This window comes from Xiphophorus maculatus, chromosome 5 (assembly GCF_002775205.1).
Source record: "Xiphophorus maculatus strain JP 163 A chromosome 5, X_maculatus-5.0-male, whole genome shotgun sequence".
Taxonomy (NCBI): domain Eukaryota; kingdom Metazoa; phylum Chordata; class Actinopteri; order Cyprinodontiformes; family Poeciliidae; genus Xiphophorus; species Xiphophorus maculatus.
The window spans coordinates 10,705,572-10,731,031 of NC_036447.1; the positions used below are offsets into that span (position 1 = coordinate 10,705,572).

General features: G+C 37.5%; 2 protein-coding genes across 2 annotated transcripts in view; one reads left to right on the plus strand and one right to left on the minus strand.

The window, feature by feature from the left end:
* Window positions 1–4,975, minus strand: part of LOC102233866 (phospholipid phosphatase-related protein type 5-like) — a 59,750-nt gene extending 54,775 nt beyond the window's left edge. The window contains exons 1-2 of the mRNA XM_005809066.3: window positions 4,900–4,975; window positions 502–547 (exon numbers count right to left, since the gene is read on the minus strand). The gene's annotated coding sequence lies outside the window, so the exon portion shown is untranslated. The remainder of the gene's footprint in view (window positions 1–501; window positions 548–4,899) is intronic.
* Window positions 4,976–6,759: 1,784 nt separating this feature from the next.
* LOC102216785 (paralemmin-3-like) overlaps window positions 6,760–25,460 on the plus strand; it is a 39,489-nt gene continuing 20,788 nt past the window's right edge. The window contains exon 1 of the mRNA XM_023334571.1: window positions 6,760–7,215. The gene's annotated coding sequence lies outside the window, so the exon portion shown is untranslated. The remainder of the gene's footprint in view (window positions 7,216–25,460) is intronic.

The following is a 25,460-nucleotide window of genomic DNA, read 5'->3' on the forward strand; positions in this document are numbered from 1 at the left end:
TAAACATGCATGCACAGTGCACTGCAAGAGACTGGGACATCCACTGAAGGCACTGAGGCAAAGGCTAAATTCACTTTGGACTTCAACCCTGTTTACAGAAAAAAAATAGGAATTCCACTTTGACATAGTGGCTCTGCATAGGTTTTCATAACCCTTAAAATTTTGCAACTTTTTTCAAAAACTTCAATGTATATTACTGGCAGTGTATATAACAGACCAACAGTGGAATTTTTTCAAATACAAATCTGAAAAGGGTGGGATCTCCTTGTATAACCTATCATTGAATAAAATCAACAATTTAAGATGAGACTTAGATTAAAAAACAATGTTGAATATTTCAGAGAGCAGTAATTAATCTTTCAAAAGCGTAATATTGTGGCATATCTGTAAACTTACAAAGACATATCCGTCCATCTAGATTCTAGAAAGACAGACCAGGCAGGGGGAGCATTAATCAAAAAGATTGTAAAGAATCAGTCAAAAGATAGATCCAAGGCTCACCTGGGAAAACCTGTGGACAGTTTCTTTGTCTTGTCTTTCTTCCATGCTGGAAAGAAAGACAAGAAGAAAGTCAATGTAAAAATAAAAAATAAAGCCACAGGACGTGTAGGAAACAGCAAACATGTTATGGAAGGGTGCTCTACTAAGATGAGACTAGAACAGACATATCTTACGTATGCATGCAGAACACTGCAGTCTGTGTGTGTGTATGTGTGACACTAAAACTGTTACCCTATTTACCATGCCTATAGTAAAGTGGTAAAGTAAGGGGGTGGCAGCGTCACACTTTACAAATGTTTTTTTTTTTTTTTTTTTTTTTCATTTGGTGTAGGGAAGCTTATCAAACTTGAAAGACAAACGGAGTTACATTCAGTAATCCTGGAAGGAAAACTGCAAAGGACTTGAGACTAGAGGATCACCTTCCAGCAGGATAGAAACGTCAAAACACAGCAACGGCTACAATGACATGTCATAGCTCAAACCACATTCATGCATTACAATGGCCCAGTCAAAGTCCAGACCTAAATTCAATTGAGAATTTGTGACAAGACTGAAAACTGATGTTCCCAGAGGATCTTAATCCTGACTAACTGATTAAGTGTGGTTTATTTTACAATGAGCAAAAATGTTAAAATCAAGATGTGTAAAGCTAGTAGAGACCCAAAAAGGCTTGCAGCTATGTAACATTTGTTCTATTTTTATTATGGAATAAATATTACAAACCATAAATTATTTTCCTTCCATTTCACAACTGTGCACTACATTGTGTCAATATTTGTCACTCTTGGAAAGTCAACGTTACCTCCCCAACATTTATGACAGTTCAGTCTCTTTGAAACTTATTATCAGACGACGCCGTTGAGAGAGATAAAAGCTCAGAAATGGGACTGTGTCTGGTATTGTTCTTGATAAAACAAAATTTCAAAACCCATCAGTTTCCTACAATGTAAGGAACCAGCCGCCCACCCTTCTTCTCCACTCAAACAAATCACTCACAGCTGGAGAGGGACCGTGGACCACTCATGGCAAAGTGGCTTTTCTCTCCCACCCAGACATTATGGATAAAATCACGTGGTGTCACTGATGTCATAGTTCCCATGGAAACCTGCTGCATTCAAGAACAGCAATATCAAATGGGGGAACGTGTGTATGTAGAAACACCCACACATTTAAAAGCACACAGACAATGCAGATGAGACAAGCGCTGGTGATAAGTGGCGTTGCAGGCAAATCACTGAGTTCAGAAGCCTGGGTGAGAAACACTCACACATGCACACCCCCGCACACACACACACAGAGAACTCGGTCAAAATAAAACTTCAGCTAATTATCCTCTTTCACTGCTATTTGAAGTGGAAGGAGAAGAAGAAGACATAATAAGTAATGTCTACTAATCAGTCCTTAACAAATGACACGAACAACTTTCCACAAATGTGAAAACATCACCCAGTTGCTGCAAGCTCATAGAAATGACTGCATGGTGTTAATTAGCTTCATTAATATCTGTCTATCCCATTTACTTTATTAAGACCATTGCTTTAACTCAAGCTCTGCAGGTATGCAGCTTTTCTCCCCCTTGCATGAGTAAGGAATGAGCAACAAATAGCTTTGAATATGTATTTCTGGTCTTACTATTTATAAGGCGAAGTATGATGGTTCCACGAATGATTGTTCAAAGAATTCGTTAAAAGAAATAAGAAGAGAAGAGTTCTGGACAAAAGAGTTAAGGACAAAATAATAGAGAGGCTCTGTGCACATAAGCAAACTTCAAATACTGACAAGTCTAATGCAGCAGGGGGTTTGGATTCACAAACTTCCACATATGGAATACACCTGTGCTCTCCTGGGAATGTATCCGACACAGCTGTAATTCTGTCGGCCCCATCTATGGTAGCAGTTCTGCTTGTTGTGATCTACATCAAGAGCCAGTGCTGAACAAAAAAATGTTTTATTTCTCAATGTGTGTTGGAGTTGGGTATGTCACAGATTGTCTTAAATTAATGCAAAACTACCACATTTCATTTTGGGTCATAAAACAAAAGGTTTCAGGTATATTTTTTGTTTTTTTTCTTCTACATATGCAAATTTTTTAATGGCCTTTATACTTTCCATCTAGCATATATTCCCCCCTTTTGCCAATAGCAATAACTTGATGCTTTCTTGTTAGCCCAAATCACAAAAAAACACGTAATTAAAAAAAAAAAACTGAACAAAGGATCTGACAGTATAATAATCACATTCAGTTTTGCTGAGTATTACATTTTTAACATCAAAGCTATTGACAGAGAATATTGTCCAAATCAAATACATTCATTATTTTTAGTGTACATTGTTGTTCAATACACATTGCCTGGCCAAAAAAAAAAGAAAGTGGCCCTAAGCAAATAAGTACTACCCTATTGGATAATTACTGTCGGGGCAATTATTTTTTTTATCCCCAGATGATGCAATGAGTACTTGTCAAAACAATTATGTTTTAACACATGACTCCTCTCCCCAACTAATCAATGTATGACTAAAACATTTAAAATCTGCATTTTGAATTTACTCAGCTTATCTTTGTCAGATTAGATTTGTATTTTGTCCTGAAACATTTGACGGAAAAAAGTTAAAAATATCCGCATGGGGGCAGAAACTTTTTTACAGCACGATATAACATTAAACCTATCACTGTTAAGAAACAGTGATGTCAAAATAGCATTGTCTCTAAATAAAAGCCCCTTGAATCCACTCCAGCCAGTCTCTCCTCCTGTGTGTGCTGCATTCACATGAACACAAACGGGACTCTTAACGGCACGCTGCATGTGCATACCTCTGGAGACAAAGAGCAGTGTTCAGAAGGTGCTGGTGCTTGTACACATGAATACTCCTGTACAAAAGCCCATAGACCACATTGTAAAGGAAAGGTTGGTATACTTCCAAATGCCTCCCCTTGTAAACACAACACACACACACAGGGATTATTTCCATGTTGTAAGGATAATACAGTGAGATATGTGCCTGTGTACTCCCACCGGCTGGCTGCTCATGTAAAGACTCTCCCTTGTCTTGGGGAATCAGAAGTAGGCCGAGTCTTTGGATGTGCTCATTTCAGATACTATCGCTGTGGATCACAGCCAAGGACATTTTAGCTTCAAATTGCCAAGCTTGGGACTTTCAGACATAAAGAATTAATCAGATTTTCAGCTAAATGGGATTATAGAAGTAGACACAGCGCAGGTCAGCTAAGCTGTGTTTCATGTGCCTTAAATACTGAGCATCTCTAAAGAACTTTTTTCTTTGGTATTTTAAGGGTTCATACTCTACATTTGGCCAAATTAAAACAAAAAAAGCTGTTCGTGGTGACAAAATGAGCTCAAAACGAGGCTCAAGTGTAATATAAAAGAAATATGAGTAAGCTGTAGTAAAAGATATATTAAAATAGATTGACCCAGTTTTTTTTCTTTCTTTTTTTAAAATTGAGACATGGCACATAGTTTCCCCCATCATCCTATGATTCATGGACAAAAGGAAGAGCCTACTAATCTCTTAATGGTCGCCCTAGGTGTAATGCGACAAAAAGTAAAAATTTTCTTAACAGCTGGTTTAACAATAAATAACCTAAATCAAAAGAAAAAATTATCCTTTTGCAACCAGTCTGAGTAAACATTGCAGTCCATCTTAAACATAGGCTGTAATTACCTGAGGATGTGAAGATTATATGTAGGTGTTTTGAAAAGGCTTCAATTAACTTAAAATAAACCGTTTGGGATGAAGAAACTTTGCCTGTATATGAGAGGGAACTGAAGAGCCTGGAACCTGAATTCATACAAGTTACTGTGGGTTTTTACATTCATGTTAAGAAAAGTACATTTCTTGCAAATAAATCTAAAAGATGTTACCTCTAAGCAAAATCCAGTATAAACCAATGACCTTCACAAGTTAAGGGAAATAGATATTTTTGCAAGGTATTGAACATGACAAGACTTTCCTAGAATTTTTCCACATGTTCTGATGTGTCAAACAAATATATTTTTATCAAATAGAAATCTGAAAAAATCTGTGTTCTAACTTTTTCTACAGCTTTTTATAAAATATAAACATATATATGTCTCTAGCCAATAGAGGTGAAATATCTGCAATCACCTCTGAACTATCTCCAGAGAGTTTAAGGGCTGTACCTAAAATGGCTCTCAGTTAGCAAAACAATGTGTGAGTAGGCGTATGTCAGCCTTTCTTCTCCAACTATGAGTCAATGTGAAGGGAAATTTTGCTGCTTTTGCTTTTCTTTTGACCTGCATGGTGCTTGTTCAGACACATAGTATTTATCAGCAGAATAACAGTCATCAGTAAACTGCTATTCTCACTGCGCTGTAAAGAAAACAGCACCCTGAAAGCGGCAGCTTTTCCACAACAAACCTGTTCCATCATGACCCGACTTGACTCTTGGTCTTTATCAACTGACGTACCATCACACTCCCCGTCTTGCATTTCCAGGCGTAAGAGCACATCTCTGGCAGAAGGTTTCGCACTCTGAATTACCGCCAACAAAGCAAAATTGGAGCAGAGGTCCAGACAAAGCTGTTAACTTCTTTTACTGAATCTCTGTCTTTCTGCCTGCAGCCAAAATGAAAAATGAATAAATAAACAGAAGAATTTAGCTTTTCATTTTTGACATGCTGCAAAATTTCCCATACAATCACGAGTTTAAGAGTTTTCTAACTAAGGATATTAAACAGATGCATTGCTTCATGCAGTCATAAAAGTCACTTGTACGGAAGTGTTTCCTTGGAGGTTTATTCAAAGTGTATTGCTTAATCTCATCCTATAAAATAATAAGCAAAACATGCACTGCATTGATGGCAAACATCATCATAACAACAATCTAAAGTACTCGTAAAATTTTATTACAGACCGGCAGCTAATCATCATACTACTGCACGCTCTTTCACTTTACTGTCCCTGGCAGTTATTCCACTGTTTTCAGTGCCGCTATCATTCAATCCAAGTGAAAGAACTGGAAGATAAACTTACTATGCATTGCAAAATGTTCATATCCCTTTATCTTTATCTCTTGCTGTACTCACAAACTTTATTGCATTTTATTGGGACTTAATGTAACAGACAACACCTGCAACAATTAGGGGACAGAAGTCAGCTAATTAGTAAAATGAGTTCACCTAAAGTGACAGACAGAGCAAGCAAAGCATTAATCACAGAAGCAGCCAAGATAGCATTGGTAACTCTGCAGATCAACAACTCGAGAGGGAGAATCTGTCGACAACTCTGAAATTGTGGCATAAATTTTAAAATTTATGTTCAAAGTGTTAGTCATTGTATTGTATGTCGTAAAAAAAAAAAATTCCCCTTTTTTTATAATGTTTATTTGTGTAGCTATATTCATAAGGCAAGTGCTTTACAAAACATCAAAGCAGAGAAAAAACCCTTTTAAGTGTTTAAGAGATCTAAATATGTCAAACACCTAAATAACTGCATAAAAGAAACAAAAGTTAAAATGTAGATTTAAGAGACTGGTTAAAAAGCCTGAAGTAATCTTCAATCTCAAACTCCATCAGTGGTTGATGGAGTTTGAGCTTTTCTACTATTAAAAGCTTTAGTGGAAAACTATTTTCAGTCCTGATTTAAAGAAGCCAACAGTTTCTGCACCATCTCTGGTTTTCATGAAGTGTGCTCTAAAGCTGAAGAGCCTATAGAAACTTACCTCGGCTTGTTTAGTTTTGGTCATGGAAACACTGAGTTAGGTCCTAGGTAAGAAATCTTCTTTGGGCCTTAATCAGTGTTTGACCAATGATTTATAAAGTGGTGATATTCATTTGTTTCAGTGTTAGCCAGGATTCTTGCAGCAGCATTTTGGATGTGCTGCATTTTCAGCTGCCTTACTGACGTTTTACACAGACCAGTGAATATTTTAAGGATGTCATTAAGACACCCTTAAAATATTGTGACATTCTGAATATGACAATGTGCACCAGTTTTTCTGTGTCCGCTTTAATCTGCTTATTTTAGCTCCAACTAAAAATGTGAAGATGCATGTTTGTCTTTAAATATGAATTCAGTACTTCTAAGAACTTAGGGTCATAATTGTTACGGTCTTACTGCGCTAATGTAACAATAAACTAAATTGTTTTTACACCAAGTGAGAGATGCAGGTTAGTGTAAATATTATGTTAATTTAAACTGCTATGTAAAAAAGCATCTCAACCTGTTCCTAGAGGGAAGCCCAGTCAGGGTGAGCCCGTCTACTCCGCTGCCATTCAGAGGGAAAATAACAGGAAACATGAGGCTGCCGGGTGAGGAGGGCTGGCCTCGCCGTAATGAGAGGAGTCAGGTAACCGCGCGGCTCACACCGACCTCTTTCCTCCTCACACACGGACTATAAAGACGCTGCAAGACCGAGGACATTATTACCTTTTCCACTCAGGCTGTGGCTCCCCGCCTTAGGCTAACTTCAGAGGACTTTAAAGAAAGTTTGAATTCTGACGTCGCCTCGTCCCGCTGTTTTCAATGTGACGAACGTGTGGCTGCGCAGCGGAGCGAAGAAAGCGGAGCCTTCTCAGGTGTTTTGACTCGTGTTGTTGCTCTTCCTTTTGGAGCCACGAAGGGAAGAGTCCTGGAAGCAAGATAATTATCCCCTTTACTTTTTAACGATTGGCGTTTTTTTAATTATTATTTTTAAACTTGGTGTATTTTTTCCAAGACGCAAAGCTTAAACAGGTGAGTGCACTTTGGCTCGGCTTTGGAAACATTTTTGCATGAATTTGTGTTAGTAAGTTCGGCGTACGTGCTCGACTGACACCTTTTGAGTGTGGGCCAGACGGTGGAAGTGAGCCGAGCCAGGTCTGGACCGCCCCAGCCGCTGTTGACTTGTCTGACCTCAATTAAAGATACCATTCACTATTGTATTTATTTATTTTTTTGTCATTATTAAAAGTAAAAGTACCCCGTCAAGAAAACATCAACATGTGGGTCGTGAAGTATGGATATCGATTGTAGGATTTAACATTAGCCTGCACAAAGTTTTAAAATGGGTTAAGAACAGCAAATTCTGCTGCGTGTGCATTTGGGTTCATGACATCACAAGAGGTGCGAGCAGTTCAGGTGGCATTAGTAAACTGTATGGAGGGCATGCAACTTTTGATAGATTATGACGCATTATGAAGTGATTGAGATGAATGAGTTCATCCTTGTATTTGAGGAAGTGTTTGACTCTCATTGCCCTCTTACCCATGATCATAAATGCTGTGAATAATGAAAGTGACATTGATTGTTTTCTGTGTATGTTCCTGCTTAGATTTTTCAGTCGGATTTGTTTCCGTGCTTATTTCCCTCACATAAAATTTTGTGCTATACCTCTGCACTTGTGGGATTTGTAAGTACTCAAGAGTAATGTGAAATTGAAAAGTAAAAAAAAATATTGCTTTTATTACTGAACAGATGATTTATGCCTTGTGATGTTATCAGAGACAGATGTGTGTGAAATCTCATTTTTTAGGACCAAGATGTTATCATAAACTTGTCAATTACCTTTATAAAAAGGAATTAAGGAAAAACTGACCACGTTGGCACTTTGTTCAGTAGTTGGCCAACTGTATCAATTGTTAGTTTCGTACAGCAACTAAACTAACAATTAGAAGGCTTAAACAGCAGTTCTGCTAGATGACATATTTACTTTATGTTTACGATTACTTACCACAATATATACCTGTCTCTAAGGATTCTGGTTGAAATCAGTTTTCTGTCATCAAGTCAAAATCTGCATGGAGTTTAGATTCTATTAAGCAATAGTTTGACATATTTGCTCTGTTGTTATTGGCTGAAGAGCCATAGTTGCAACTGCATCTTGCAACACCCCCCAAAACGAACCCATTCCATTCAAATTAAGATGTCAAATAAGGCCAGTCAGTATAACCTTACAGCTTTTTTCCCCCTCCTCATTCTGACTCAACAAAATTCTGTGAAATACAAAGCTGCCTCCTTACTTTTAGACAGCCGCACCAGATCTGTTTGACTTTATACAGCCAGAGCTGCTTAGCATGCAGCTGTGCATACTGATCTTCACAAGCAAGAGATACCAGTAGGGGCTGCTGAGGTGGCTTCTCTTTCTGTCAAACTGAAGAACTGAGGTACTTAAAGGCCCATCCAGGAGGTGTTACTCACCTCCCGGCTTAATTTGGCTCTCAGATGGTATTTAGTCTCTTGAAGGTTTGTTTACAAGTGCACTTATCCAGTTTCAAAGAAAAAAAAAAATTCTCGTTAAGGATCTGGTGAAAGAATGCAAAGAAATGTCAAAGGACCAAAGCAGGCTGGTGGTACTGGTCAGCACTTCTCTATAGCATGTTCAAAAGAAATCTTTTCACCCTTTTGTCTTACCTTCCTGTTCATTATGTTTTCACAAGACACTTAACATCATTTTAATAGGGTCTTCTGTTTAGCCTGGAACTCCCATCACAAAATGACGTCACACCAGACTTAATCTAGTTCCAGTTGAAAGTCAGAAAGCCAGTGAGATTTGGTTACTCTGCTTAGAGTTGCATTGATTAATACACTGGTGACAGGAATCTGATGATTTTTAGCTTGACCAGGGGATGGTATTCTTTTCACGATCAGGAAATTCCCCTCATATCTGAATGTTAACAGGCAGAGGTAATGAACACTCCTCAGTGTGAACGCTGTTAGTGAGTGAAAAAGACTGAAGAATGCATACCTCCAGTATCAGATAGACGTTTAAAATTAAATCGGAAGAAGCAGAGATATGTAAGAAGTTACTTAAAAGGCAACTGTATACACTTGCATATCGAGTCATGCTAGTCGTTCATTCAGACTGCAAGAGAAAAAGATGGTCAACCCATAACAGGAAGGTTGAATATTTTTTGTAGCAAAGACTCAGTTTTATTCTTCTGAGTTTCCAGCTCTGTCTGTCATGGAGTCATGGAACATGTTTAATAGCTGTGTTAACCAATTCTTTCAATGCGAAATGAAAAGACTACTTAAATATCAAATTTGTAGTATTTTTGTTTTTAAAACAGTAGTAAAGCCCGATTGAACCTTCTCTCACTAACATGGTATGGTGTCCTCTGCTCCTAGATATTAGAAATCTGACACAGAATTCAGATCCTAACGGTTTATAACTTCAACTATGAATATTTTTTATTTATGAGTAAGTCATATTGATCTTTGATCTTGTGGTTAGTGGTTAACCTCAGATTTTCAATCCTGACACGTTTTTATAAATTGGAAATTTTAATCTCTGAGCACAAATCAAACACTGCATAACCCTCAAGATGTCTGCCATTGTTGTTTAAAATATTGACCATTTAACCAATCAATGAGGCCATCAGTTGTAAAGTTTAGCTTTTGATCTGTCTCTGGAAAATCTCCTCTAATGCACAAAAAGGGCACAGTGGGGAGTGTACTGGGTGGGATAGTTATTAAAAGGCAGATAAAAAGGCAAGATGAAACTGTGGTTGTCAGCACCACCAATCAGCAAGTGTCTTATCTTTTCAAATGGCAATGAAAAGAACAGGAGGAGAATGAGAGTCTGACAAGGCTCACATAGATTAAAAAACTCAGAGATAAAGGAGAGGTGACAAAAGGGTGGCTGGTAGTGAATGAATTAAATCCTCCACCTCTTTGCTGGCCAACATGATCAAGGCCGAATTTTAAGCAAGAGGAAAATTCCTTACTGTCCCATCACCTCCGGCATATGTCTCAATCATGTACAGTTTCACCATAAGACGTGTTACATTTATAGATGTCCCTTTGCACTGTGGTTCCAAGCTGAAGCAAACTTACAGCATGTGTGGTGACTAGCTTGTTTTAAACTATGAAAATGGTCGGGAGGAGTTTTGTTTGTTTTTTGGGGGTTAAGAGTCTCTTCTTTTCATATAAATGCTGTTCTTTGTCTTAATTTGCACAGGACACAAACAAACTTCCCTTCAGGCAAGCAGAAATTTGGCCTCAGGTGACAGAGTATACATAGAATAATGGAACAAAAACAGAGAGGTCATACACAAAACAGCACATACTTTGTTAATTGGACTTTAATTTAATTTTCTGCACATTAAAAAGAAGCAAGAAAACAAGCATAGGAGGCACAGTCCCATGACATTTTTAAGACAAAGCAGACTAGATGTGGAGCTGGGAAAGTAAATCAAAACAAGTTTATATCCATGGACTTTATTAGGAAGGTCTACGAAGTGAGTATTGATTGAAAGATTTCAGTCAATACTCCTTCATTTTGTGCATGCGTTTTTGTTAAAGCAAACGGGAGAAGCTACCGATATGAGCTGAACTTCAATAAATTGCTATTGGTTCTGTTTTAAAATCATTTTAATTGCATGTGTTTTTGAAGAAAGATTTTGAATAGCAACATTTTTACTTTTGACATTTTTATTTTTGTTGTAGGAGTTTGCCCAAAGTTAGTCACTGTCAGGATCATAAGCATTTTTCCAGACTATAAATTTTCACTATGATGAAAGAGAAACTAAAACCTGTTGTTAAAATGTTGGATACACCCACTCATTCAGTTTAAAAGTATAGGTGTCACTCTTAAACCTGTGTCTGCTGTGCTAATATAGACTAAATTGCTTCCCACAGAGCTCACCTGACTTGCATGTTTCTGCATGATGTCATCTTAGCTGTCCAAACATGTCTGAGATACCCGCCATGCCTCATCACTGAAATATGAACCATAGTGCAATTCTCTTTCATTTTACTCTTGCTGTTTATTTCTGTTTTAAGGGGTGGGGGGAATTTTACAGCGTTCTTTACAAAGCCCTATAAAGTTGCAAGATGTTGCAAAAATTATATTGCTCATTGCTTGTATTTCCACAGCTGGACTTAAATGGTAATCAATTATAGAAAACCTGATAATTATTGATAAAATTTGTGTTGGCCAATGTGACTTGGCAAATGAAGTAGCAAACAAAGATTTAGTGCTTGTCAGAGTAGAGCAAACAACTAAATTACTATAGCAGGTCAAATAAATGTTTTGTTGTTGTTTACTTAAATGTAATGATGTAGGATGGTCCAAAAGACTTTTAAAGAGAAGTCATGTGACCCAGATGTACAGTGGAAAGGGATGAGCTGCTGGGCTTTCAATAGTTCTGCTGGGAAATAGTGGGTCTTATGTGGATGTTTTGTTCTGAATCTTCAGTTTTCTGGTTGTTATTGTTGACAAAGTTTGTCAACAATAACAAAGTAAACTTCTACTTTATAGAACCAATATATTGCAAAGAAAATTTCACACTGGAATATTGTAGAAGAAGGAATTGAGGCAAAACTCAGGTGTTACCTTGATTTGAGGACTTTTTCATTCTAATCTGGTCAAACATTTGTTCAAAATGCTTAGAATCTTTATCAAAAAACTCCTGTTGTCAGCTGCTACAGGACTGTCATGTGGACAGGTTTGATCTAGAGAACTAGTAAACTAGTAGATCAATACTGCTCCTATTTGGACTCTTAGCAATTATGTGTTCAACATTTTTTCTAGTTCAGCCCAATAATTGTTCATCCACAAGGCAGGTGTACCTTGAAAGCTATATTTTAATTTGATGAAGATGTTTCTTCTGACTTGTGTATATAAATGTTTATCAAAATGCTACAATGTGCCATAGACTTTGGCAAAAAAAAAATCTGTCTTTGATTACACTTTATATGATAGAGCATGTCTGAAATTCTTGACATCCATTAGAAATTGTGAGTATGTGGGGAAAATCCAAGTCTATACACCCTCCCATAGCACGCCATACTGTTGTAGAGCATCCTAATTACACTTACTTGAGAACAGATGTTTTCATCAACACAGCAGGATAAGAGCAGCAATTCTCTGCAGCTGGTTTGTGACACGTCATGGCTAAGGGAAAGCGCTCATCTAGGACCTGCGGCTGTGCATTGTGGCGGTTCACAACTCAGCTACAAGACCACATATGAATACCTTTAAGTTGGAGAAGTCACAGTAGCAAGTATTATTAAACAATACAAGATGTTATACACTGACATGCAGGTATTTGCCAAACTTGATGGCATCCTGAAGAGGTAATTCAGTCATTTGATTCAGCTGTGTTGGATTATGAACCACCAGCACAGCAGATCTTGGAGACCCCTACAAAGACAAGGGTATAAAAAAATTTGAAAAATGCATCACAAATGTAAATAAAAATATTTTCTTTTGCCCCATAATGATATCCTTGGTACATCATCTTTTTATCTTTTTGAAAATGGATGTGTCTTTTCCATTCAAAATTCATCTAATGAGAATAATGAAATCATTTTTGGCTTAACTGCACATCTTATAAATTTTATAGGCTGTTCAGAAAGGCCATTACATTAATTTTCTGGTTGGCATCGAACACAAATGCTTTCAGTTAACAGTAAAAATAATGTAAATCTGTCAGAATCCAAAATGGTAAATGATATGCTGCTTTCATATTAAATGTAATCGCGAGTTAAGTGAGAAAGGAAGAGATTACTGCCAGGCAGGACTGATTATCGCTTTAGCAACCACCAATTAAGATCTACCTCTCTCTTCAGTCAACATTTTATTATTAGCTGACCAAGTTCAGGATGTTTTTTTAAAAATGTAATTTCTTCATTTTATGCTATGAATTAACTGAAAGACAGCAAAATGCCAGTTAATGCAGGATTTGATATATTTTTTGGCAGGGTTGGTGCCCTGGTGATAAAAGAAACTAATACATAGTAAGCACTAAGTGGTGCCAGGAAGCTGTCTACTGTTGCACATCTTTCCGAAGCCGGAACTAATCTGTGATGTGGTTTATGTAGTCAATTATGTGGTAAATCATGTCTTTATATCTTTGCCAGTTTACAACTAATTTAGAGGAAACTCACCTGCTGCTGAATTGTGTAGAGTGCCAAAGGAAGATCTAAGTCCCACGCTGAAATGAGTCAGCTTCTTTGGTGGCTGAGCTTCTGTTCTGCAAACTGCTAGAAATGTGTTTTCCATGTGCAATATGGACATTTTACATCAGAGGAGGTGGAATTCATTTGATTTCATTCCTCTTGCAGCTGTCAGACATTGTTCTACCTGGGCATACAGTTAAACAAATGAGTCATTCTCCCTGTTTTGCTAGAGCTCTGTAAGTCTAGCTTTATCAGTGCTGGGTGTTATTCACATCGCAAATCATTTTGTCCATTTAAACATTAAAGATAAAATTCAGAAGGCACCTGCAGTCCAAAATGTGATGCTTTTCTATAGAAGATAAGTCTTTATTAGTCGATTCTGGTACAACACCAGGCCAACTCAAGAACTTCTTTTCTTCAAAAATAAAAAAGTCTGTTATAAGCTGTCAAGCTTAAATTGTTAGTTTTGTATTTGTTGAGAGAGCTTCTTTAAAGTCCCCTTACCTATTCCACAATATATGATCTCACCTTGAGTTTGTGGATAAAGCAAACGCTTCCTTAGAGTTGTGAATCCTAGCAGGTATTCGCACCATCTGTTTTAGCTGATCTCAGCAGCTATATAACTCTGATGGTGGTTATTAAGGATCTAGAATCTGAAGTGACCCGAAGTCCAGCGGACATTGGAGATGATATGTGGAAACAACATTAATGTTTATTAAACATTTTGTGCAAAGAATATAGAAATGACAAGGGGAGGAGTTGGAGCGAAATTGATACCACATGCGTTGCAGGTAGATTGTAGTAAAGCATTGATAAATGCCTGGTTTTAAAATTAGTTAACTGGACTTGTAGCCATTATTTTGTGCCCATTGTTGGACACCACACGGCCCGATCGAACCGTTATACCTAGGATTTCTGTTGGCTTATGTGTGGTCTCTCAGGTTTTGAAAATGGGCCGACAATCGGCCAACAACTCTAAGACCGTGCAGTGTGCGCTGGGCATTACACTAAGGAAATGAGGAAGGGAGAGGTCAGCGGAGAGCACCGGAGTTGAGCCTTTTTTCATTCAGTGTCATCAACAGAAAGAGAAAAAGGCCGGAAGAAATGATAAAGTCGATAATTAAAATGAGGTTGATAGTTTTAATTTATCGTGCGATTAATTGATTTATTGTTTATCGCGACAGGCCTAGTCATAGTTGTTTGAAAATTATCCAAGTAGTCTCACCTGATCCAAAAATATTAACTTATGACCCGGACTGAAACAGTCAATCTAGCTTGCAAGCTTTTACCATGCTGATGATTTAATTACTTTTCCAACAATCTCATAGAAATATGACATGTTTTTATTACAGGTAAGAGGCTTTATATAACCTCTCTGGGAATCTGGGACTCATAATAACAGCTTAGAATTACTTCTCCGGGCACTTTCACATGTTGACACCAACTGGTTAAAGCTTTATGATGTAAACTTTAGCTTAGAATAGAAACATTGCGATGTTGATCACAACTTGTGCCATGAGAAATGGTGAACTAGTACTGAACATAGAGAAGTTGTTTTTCACCAGAGGACAGCTATTTTGGGGCTGTGCCAGAAACACTAAGTTAGATTATGTTTAAAAGATTTAGATTTTCCAGCCTATATCTGTTGGTACCAACATCAAGATGCATCTGCCACCAAGTAGCATCAATTCCTCACCTTATTTCTTTTATCCCATCACATCAACAGCCTCAGAGTCTTTAATGACTTGCAGTTGTCTTTCTTGTCTTGTAAGAGAGGCCAAAGTGTACTTTAAGCTATTGAAGTTTAAAGTACTTTTACTTCAAATTCAATAGTTACAAGGAAATTTGTTTTACTTATGAAATTAGGTGAATCAATTTGAGAGCTGGTTACTCGACTAGTAATTTTACTTTGAATTTTTTTAAATACAGGGAATTGGCGCTTAAGTGGCATTATATGAAATCAGTGCTGAATGTTGTTTCTGTAATGTTGTTTTGTTTCGTCCTAATGAATCAGATTAGATTCAACCTTCAGATTATCTGGAAAAATGTGTGTCGTTGTGCCCAGAGATCTGAGGCACAGCAGCCTCACAGTCTTTTGACTCTTTGACAATAGGCAAAAATGAACTGAGGCTGGATTACACCGGTCGTGCATTCCTTTCCAAACCTGTTTGAAATGCAAACACAGACACATTAATCCTGCACAGAGAGACAAAGGACTGGAGCAAGCCAAAGCGTGCCATATAGATTTTCCTTTAAAGTCCAAAAAGTACAGAAGTAAAAACATCCTCATAAAATTTTAAAAACCTTAAATCATGGATGAGTTTGAGCAGGCTGTGTTCACTCCAGTTTAGGTAATGCTTCATTTCTCTTCTATGCTTAGGTTGTGAATAAATAGAGCCTGAAGCAAATCTGCATTAGTATTCCCACCAAACAAGATAGTTTTCATTTCAGCGCGTTTGCCTAATGTTATTCTGTTTCTCTTTAGGACTACCACCTGTCAAAACATGCTTCTAATTCCTGTAGTTTGGTCTTTGTAAAATTGCTTGGTGAGCGATTAAACCACAGCAAAGCTTGAACAGATAAATTGCAGCCATCTGTCTCTGGATAAAAATGGACAGATACTCTGCAGATTTGCCACGAAAGATTCTAAAGTTGTTCAAAACTCACCGTTGAGAGACTTTTTCTTTTCTCAAAAAGCCAAAGCAGTCAAGACAAACCTTATTTATGCTGCTGCAACTGCACCAGCTTCACTGTGAATTTTACTTGGTGTTTTCATGATTTGTGAATTGCATAAATTCACAAATGTGAATTTATTCAGATGTTGCATAACAGCAGGAATGAACTGCCATAGATAGGATTTTCAGGGTGTAATGTTAAGATAGTAACTACTGTTATGCTGCTTTATACAATATGACAAATTGCACAACTTGTTGCTTCATTAGAATCAAGTCAGAGAAGTCCAACAGAAATATCAGACAACATGTTGTCTGTTAATGCCCTTATCATTAGAGCTGAGTTCAGAGAGAGAAAGATGGAGAACAATGAGACAGTGATTGCTACTTCTACCAGCCCCTTATCATGGCTGAACAAAGTTTTATAGAAGGAACAGTCGTGCTGAATGGTTTTTAGATACTGATATTTGTTGTAGGAAGTTGGTGTGTCTTTCAAACTTAATCTCTGCCTACTCACTGTCCAAGACTTTGTTTCATTGGGAGTATAACAAGGTAATATTAGCTGGGTAAGTAGTCAAATTGGGGTTGTCAACAGTTGCTTAACACACACGACACTCACAGCCTGTCAACTATTGCTTCAAAACAGCATTGCCTTAAGAATAGTAATGGGTACCTTCTTTAGTTTCTATGGAATTGTGTTAATCAATTCTAGAGACATTTCCAAAAACTGGAGTTTGTCTCTCCTGTAAGAGGTCAAAGTGTAGGAAGTCACTTTCTTTGGCACTTCATTAGACGAACCATAGGTTACCAATAATTAAAGAGCCTTGGTATTGGGAACTATCCCTGTGCACCCAGTACATTTCCACTTCTTGGTAGACTTTCTTGTTGTCCTTGCTAAAAATGCCTAAAACTTTGATTTAACTTTATAATTATGAACAGTCTATGCTTAATCATCAGTGTAGCACAGCTATTGTACTCTGGCTCTGGAAAAAGCCCCAAGTCTTGAGTAAGACTACACTTAAGATACTGACAGGCTGGAAACAGGCACAGCACAATGTGTCAGTGGGAACCTGATGAAGAACATATTTGAGAATTCACAGCCTCAGTTGCTTGTTAGGACTTGTCAGAACAGGTGCCTCGCAACCTGATTTCCCCCTATTCTCATCACTTCTTCAACTTTTTGTTCTGTTGCACATTTGAACCTTTCTGGTTGCCTGCAGGATTTTCCATTTCTCCTTCTTGTGTGTGTGTGGGATTCATCCTTCTGTTGTTAGGCTCTTCTTAGAGCTGAGTCAGATTAAGCTTTTTAAAAGACTGAGAAATCCCAAAAGTACATTTCCATCTGCACACTACTTTGTGTGATGTTCAGGATAAAGAGCTTTAATTAATATACTTCACTAATGTTGTGTTGGTGTCTGAAGGAAACTTTACCTTCAGTAATCACCCATATGCAGAGTTAAACACAGTGCACTCCACATCAAGGTTAAAATGCTGCTTTCCCTCTTACCCTGTATTCTAATATGTCCCTCAGCTGCCTTTGCACAGGGTTTCTAAGATAAAGCTGTTGAGAGACAGAGTTTGTGTGTCCCAAAATAATAAAGGAACACTGATTAACTGTCTTGCTGCAAAGGGAGGCGGGAAAGGGGGCAGTTGATAAACCACTGTCTCCTGCTCTGAACAAGGTCATCACTCAGAGGAGTCGAGAACAAATGGTTTTGCACTGAACTGAAATTCAGCCCAAACTGACTAATTTTTTTTAATTAGGGGCAATGGAGAGTTCTGTCTCAGCTTGTGTATTGTTTCAGACTAAATTATATGTTTTTATAAACCTCAGTTTAAGCCATTTAAGATTTATTATCCAGTTAAAACCAAATATTTAGATACACCGGATGACCTAAACCATGATATTTTCTCTCATTTACCCAAACTCTTTCTAAGTGGTTTAAGTCAGAAGACCAAGAGAGAGATTTTTAGAGTCTTTTTCTCTTTGAGTTCAGAGGTTTACATTGTATTTGGTACAATTGCCTTCTAAAATGAAAAACTTGGGTGAGTGTCTTGTCACAAACTTCCTACAACAGGTTTCTGGAGTTTTGGTCCATTTGTCCCAACAAAACTGCTGTAACTTAGGCAGGTTTGTTGGCAGTCTTGCTCACACACACATTTTCAGCTCTGCCAACAAATTTTCTACTGGACTGAGATCAGGACTGTGTGATGGAAATCTTATGAAGGTCATTTTTCATGACTAATATACTGAAACGTTGTCATTATTTTCACGTTAGGTTCTTTCCTCATGATGGCATCCGTTTTAAAAAGTGCACCATTCCATCTGGACCGAAACACTTCACAAGACACTGCCACTGCAAATTTTCTAAGTTGGGACAGTATTGTGATGCTTACAAGCTTTGCCTCTGTTTATATACACATGTATCTTCCACTCTGATATATATATATATATATATATATATATGTACACATGTATCTTCCACTCTGTTATATATGTATGTATATATATATATATATATATATATATATATATATATATATATATATATATATATATATATATATATATACATACATATGTATGTATGTATGTATATATACATACATATATGTATGTATATATACATATATATATATATATATATATATATATATATATATATATATATATACATACATATCAGAGTGGAAGATACTTGTGTGGTACATTACGTTTGTGAACAAATACAAAACAAAGAAAACAACAAACAGAAAATATCGTTCATTATTAAGGTGGTTACAAGGTGGAAGTTGACATGTTATGAGCCGACTAATGAGGTTCTCTCAGAGTTGTAATAGTTGACTTATTAAAGGGTAATTTGGTTTTGTGGGTTGAAGTGATGGCAGATCTGTGTGAGTGGCTGGATATGAGTGCTGTGGTACATTGCTTGATCCTTATCAGTTTTTGCCATTAAAACAGATTGGATGAGTTCCACTGAAGCGCACCAAGATGAACCTGATCTCAGCCCAGTTAAGGGTAGTTTCTTCAGTGACAGTGCATCTGAAAATAGAGCAAAACTGGAAAGTTTGCAGTTTCAGGGAGCTATGCTTTGCCGCATGCTCTGTTTTTTGGTGGATTCGATGTGAACTCCCCTTCAGAATAGGGGCTCATGTTGTTTATCTTTAGCTTTCCCAGGAAGAAAAAAAGTATAATATTTTAGACTTATTTTTCTGGATAATTCTGCTAATTGCTATAGCCCTTTTTGTTGATGGAATGAGTGGATCATTTACGTATATTTGTTGCTTTGGTCAGAATTTTCAAGATCCTACACCCTTCCAGATCTGTTCTTTTAAATGTGCAGATGCAGCTGGTAGATGGTGATTTTGGCTTAGTTTATTTATCAGAAAACCTCACCAAAAACTGTGCCACTCAAAGAGCTTTTGTGTAGCCATTTTCGCTAATTAGATTTACTTCAGCCATCTGTATATTTGGCAGGAGGCATAAGAAGTAAACAAACTTGTTTGACCTTGTCGCGAGGCTTGCTAAATAGGAGTTATTAGAGATGTTGCTTGTGTTTCTAGTTTAATTTAGAATAAAAATGTCTGGTAACCATGTCTAATGTGGTGAGAATACAGGAAGAAGCTTGAATCAATTTACCAAATATTAAATATCTTTAGTTTGCATGAATTATTATTTAAATCCCCTAGTTTATTTAAGAAATGGATTTCTGGACCAACATTTGGACGATGTTGACCACAATTTCAAACTTCTGATCTAATTTGCAATTATTCCACAGATTTTGATAAACTTCAGAATGTTTTCACAGAATGTATAATAATAAATTTGAAAAAAATCTTTCTTTTTTGCATTGTGTACATTTAGATGTATTATTATTGTCTTTTTTTTTGCAGGCTGTACTAAAATAAGTTTTAATGATGATTTCATTTCAACTGTGAGACATTTTTATCATGGTAAATACTAGTTTTATCCTTAGGGGTTCAGAAGAAAGTACTGTTGGTTTTCTTGAGTTCTTTAAAAAGCCCAAACAATGTCATTTTAGAGAACTCATTCAGATTTAAGAGGAAGGAAGGGAAATAGTTTAAAGACAAGACTCTTATAATCAGTTGCTTTAGTTTGAAAATTGACTCTTGGAATTATACTGCTTAACGATTCAAGAGTAAGACATTGTGCTGACACAGCACTGGAAGTTTTATTCACTACATGCACTGACTTTGATGGGAGAAGTTGCAACAATTAGATGTGGGTCTGCTAGCCTCTATTTTCTAGGATTACATGTCACAGGTTTTGTTTTCAGTTGACACCAATGTCAATTGTCACATGCTTGGCGTAGCCACAGCTTATTTGTGCAGTTTCTGAGTTCATTTACCAAACTGATTGTTTGCAAATGAAACGCATGCAACTAAATATGATTTTTCTTCTCTCTGTTCTGACTACATTAATCTGAGCAAAAGTATGAGGGAGACCAAAGGAAATCATTTCCGATTTAGCAGTGAAACTTGGAAACATCTGTTGCATTGCATTCCTGAGCAGCCACAGCAGAGTTTAGACGGAGAGCGGTGGGTGTCTGTTTTGTGTACAATTGTTTCTGCAGTGGGCAGCAGCAGGCAAAGGCTAAGATCTATCCACCTCCTGCTCAACAGAGACTCTGTACTGCACACACACTAGTCTTATGTGTGTGTGTTCTTTTGTATGTCGGTGTGTGTCAGTCAGTGTGTATGTGTGAAGCCTGATGGTTCACCGTTGATCCCCCTCAATCTCTCTTATAATTGCAAAGGGAGTTTGCTTCTTTGAGGGCTATTTTTTGCTTTTTATCACCGTCTCTTCTCTCAACACTGTTTAGTCAGATTGTCAGTGCATTAAACTTCCTAACCACTGAACACTGGGACCTGTTAGAAGATTTCGTTTGATTTTTCCCTTGCAGTCATTCCTTTGAAGCTCTGAAGCTTACATTCTCCCTTGTGATCATTTGAGCAGGCTTACTGTATGTATCTCAAAAGTTAACCCACAGGTATTTATGTGACAGGCAGATTAACTTCTTGTGTGTTCAGAGATGTACACATTATGTGGACCTCGCTGCCACTCATAGCCTTTTCACATTTCGTCACGCTACAGCAACAAACGTCTGTGTTTTATTGGGCTTTTTGTAATAGAGCAATGCAGAGTTGTGAAGTGCAAGGTAAATCATACATCATTTTCCCTCTTTACTATGGTTCCTCCAAATGAAGTCTGGTGAATATAAAGCTCTTCAGAAGTCACTTAATAGGTAATTGGAGTCAGTTTGTACAGAATTTAATGTCAGTATAAATGCGTCTTTTCAATGCAGATCTCAGATGTTTGTTAGAGAGCATTAGTGAACAAAAGAAAACAGCAGATAGGTCAGAAATTTGTGAAGAAGCTAAAATGATTAAGTTGTATGAAATTTATACTTAAGCATTACACTGAGCAAATGAAGAAGAGTTTGGCACAACTGCAAACCGACCAAGATATGTCCGTTCACCTGGACTAACAGGTTGGGCAAGGAGAGGATTAATCAGGAAAGCAGCCATGAGGGTCGTTGTAACTCTGGGGGATTCTCACAGCCTGGCTGTGACAATCTGTTGCCAGGCAACTATCAACAACGCACCTCACAAATTTGGCCTTTATTGAAGAGTGAATAGAAGAAAGTTATTGCTGATTGAAAGCCATAAGAATTGTGTTGGCAGTTTCCTGCACTGAGGGGAAGGTGCTGCGGTCAGATGAGACCCAGATTGTATGTGTTTGCAAGAGGAAACACACTGTGTGTGTGTGTGTGTGTGTGTGTGTGTGTGTGTGTGTGTGTGTGTGTGTGTGTGTGTGTGTGTGTGTGTGTGTGTGTGTGTGTGTGTGTGTGTGTGTGTGTGTGTGTGTGTGTGTGTGTGTGTGTGTGTGTGTGTGTGAGAAAACACTGCCCATCACCCTGAGGAAAGTATCTCCACTTTGTGGTGACAGCATCATACTGTGGGGATTATTTTCTCCTACAGAGACAGGGTTGCTGGATGGTTGATTAGGAGAAAATCAATTGTCCAGCAAATAAACACACTTGGGTAAACTATACAAAATGGAACAAGATAATAGGCCCATAAAATAAGTAGCAGAGCTCTACTCAAAGTACGGACAAAAACAAAACAACACTAAGTCAATCAAACCGACCTTCTAAAATGAGACAGAAGGGAAACGTAAATTAAAGCTCATCAGCCCACAAAATGCACAAACACCTATCTGAAACTAACATGAGCAAATACCCTCCCCACAATCTCCTAATCAGCTCCTTTTTTACACCTTAGTGCACCAGCCAAAGGTAACTCGGAAAACAAAAAGATTAAATCAAGTCAGACACACATAACAAGGTTAACTAAATAGTGCACACTTTTTTTAGAATGCAGTCTTATGTGACTGTGTCAATAAATGAAATCTAAACCAAAACAAATTATGTTACTCTGTAAATTACACTTATGTCTTGTTTTCTTTAGACATAAGACATAGTCTGATGTATAATTCTGTATTGTAGTTTTTGGTGTAACTTTACTACACTGGTATGGCTGTAGCTGCAGTTACAGCCTATCAGAGGTTCAGATCAAAGCATACTTTTGTTTTAGAATGGCCCAGTCATGAAATCAAAATGGGAATATTTGATAAAACTAGAAAACATAGCTGTTTCCAGATGGTCTTCATCCAACCCAGCCTTAGCTTCAGCTATTTTGCAAAGATCAGTAGACAAAAAAATAATAATTCAGTGCGAAGAGAGACATGCACGTACTGTAGCATCACAAAGGTGTTAAAAGTATTGACTCAGAGGGGCTGAACATAAATATAATGCAGACTTTTCACATTTTTGTGTATTTGGAATAAAAAAAAAGCAAACCATCAGTCACTTTTCTCCCACTTGACAATAATGCACCGTGTTTATGGATGTAAGGGGCCAAAATGTGAACAGATTCAAGAGGTGTAGATGTCAGACAGCAGTTAGACCTTGCATGCTCCAAAATGCCCTTGTCCATTAGCTGTGACATATAGCTGTCCAGAACGTTGCAGACAGACGCGCACAGAGCTGGAATGTAGTGTTTTCGTTCCGCTGACCTGAACTGTCAATCAGAAGAACCTTGTGCTGTTTCAGCAGTGCCATCCAGGCTCCACAAATTCCACCCATACCACCCACACATGTACGGTACACGCAGACACACAGCCTTCCACTGTGTGAGAGATTTATTTCTATCTCAATACGCAGGATATCCATCTCTAATAATGTGATTCCTGCTGCAGAGTCTGTAAAGCAACTAAAAATCAATAACTGATGAAAAAGCACTTTTACAACAATCCACTCCGTCCATCTCTCAAGCTACAGAGTGATTGCCTCTTTCATTTCTCCCGCCTGCAATTGAAGTTCTATCTAAGAATTTGCTTTACGGCTTGTTGCCTGTTTGAGTCAGGCTTTTCCTGAGCAATGGCGGGCGATGACAGCAGAGGATGCTCAGGTTCAGGGATCGTGCGACTGCATGTTCCATCTCTAATCGTCTGGTCGACATTGTTTGTGCTCTTCCTGTTCCTAAACACACGGGTAGGATGATATTTTCAATTTCCAATGGCCTTGGCCTGGTTTCTGTCTGTTTCGCAGGAAATTCGAAACGACTCGGGTTGAATTTTTGTCTTCACTCGAAATAGGACAGGCTTTGTTTTTAAGTCTTCTGTTATCCCAAGTTTATAAGTACTTAAATGGACTCCTGCAATATTCACTGTATGCTGTGTAATAAGACTTTTTTAAAAACAAAATCATAAATATTCTAATTCAGAAAAGGAATTTTGGTTCTCTAAGCCATGCTGGTTTTTACCTCCTGCACAGTTTTTGCTTTTACAGTGATCTCCCACCTCCATTCAGCAACGTCTCAGAAAAACACTGCAGAAACCTCAGCTTTCTGTGAAGCAGGGCAGGCAGCAGCATAATTATCGTACAATAGGGAAAGTCACACTGTGGCCTTTTAATGACGCTCTCTGCCCCCACACCATCTCTACTATATTCAGAACCATTTATTTGTTTTGTGCGTGGAGCTTCTTTTTTTTTTCTTTTTTAGAGTTTTCTTTGCCTTCTGTGTGCAGATACTCAAAATTTAAATGCATACAGTTACAGTCAAAAGTTTATAAGTAAGCACTCATCATGAACAGGTATCTCATATTAATTTGGGGCTTGCAATGATATGTTTATGGACACATGTTCCAGGGTGGAATGATGATTAAACTTCAGTGAATTTTAACAATCGGATGCACATGTTTAAATTTCGTGTGGATTTTGTGCCATCCACAAAAGTTTAAAGTCATGTATATAATGCCAAACATATACATACACCTCGATCATATTTGGTCACTAAATGTCACTAAGCAAGTTGCAGAGAAACCACACTCCTCTTTTTGTGTCCATTCGCAAACTACTATTTTATCAAGCTTCTTGTCAGACATAGCAGAGCTCTTTTAAATTGATTGGTTTCCTGGTAAATTGTTTGGTTTTCCCTGATGTTGGCCATTTTTATCCATTTCAAAACCAACTTTTCTGTTGGGAAAACCAATTTTGTCTGGTGTCAGACTTTGTGCAATTTTCACTTCCCAAAAGTAATTAAGACCTTCCCTTTGCTTGTCGACTGTGATTTAAAAAGTCACAGCTCACCTTGTTTAGATGACAAAATGTGTTACCTTGTGTTATGCAGTTGGAACCAGAAGTTTGCATGCACTGAATGAAAAAACTCACATTTTTTTTGCATTGTCTGAAGTTAAATCAGACCAAACATTTCTTGTTTTATTTAGTTACTATTACAAAAAATATTTCTATTTACTAAATGTCAATAATAAGAAAAAGAATATTTCAGAGATTTATTGATTTCTTGAAAATCACAATGATAAATACAGAATGATTGCTGTCTTTTTAAACAATGAATGAAAGACCAGATGATGATGTCATGGCAGTGGAAATCTCTTACAAGTTAACTGACACATTGGAGGCACACCTGTGGATGTATTATAATGCCACACCTGCTTTCTTGTTTGACACAATGGGTCAAACAAGAAGAGTAAGTCTGGTTCATCCTTGGGAACAATTTCAAGATGCTTTAAGGTTCCACATTAATCTGTTCTACTAATTATAAAGAAGTATAATTATGATGACATTATGGGAATATCTGACCATCAAGTGTCTCAAGAAGGAAACAGGTTAGTCCCAGAGTTGAACGTGTTTTGGTTCAAAACGTTCAAATTAACATCCACCTTGAAATGTATGGAAGTCATTACACCAAACGAAACCTAAAAAAAGGCATATTGCAGTTTACCAGTGCACACAGGAAGAAAGATCTTCATTTTTGAAGATGTGTCCTGTAATCTGATAAAGCTAAAGTGGAATTTTTTGGCCATAATAACCATTGTAA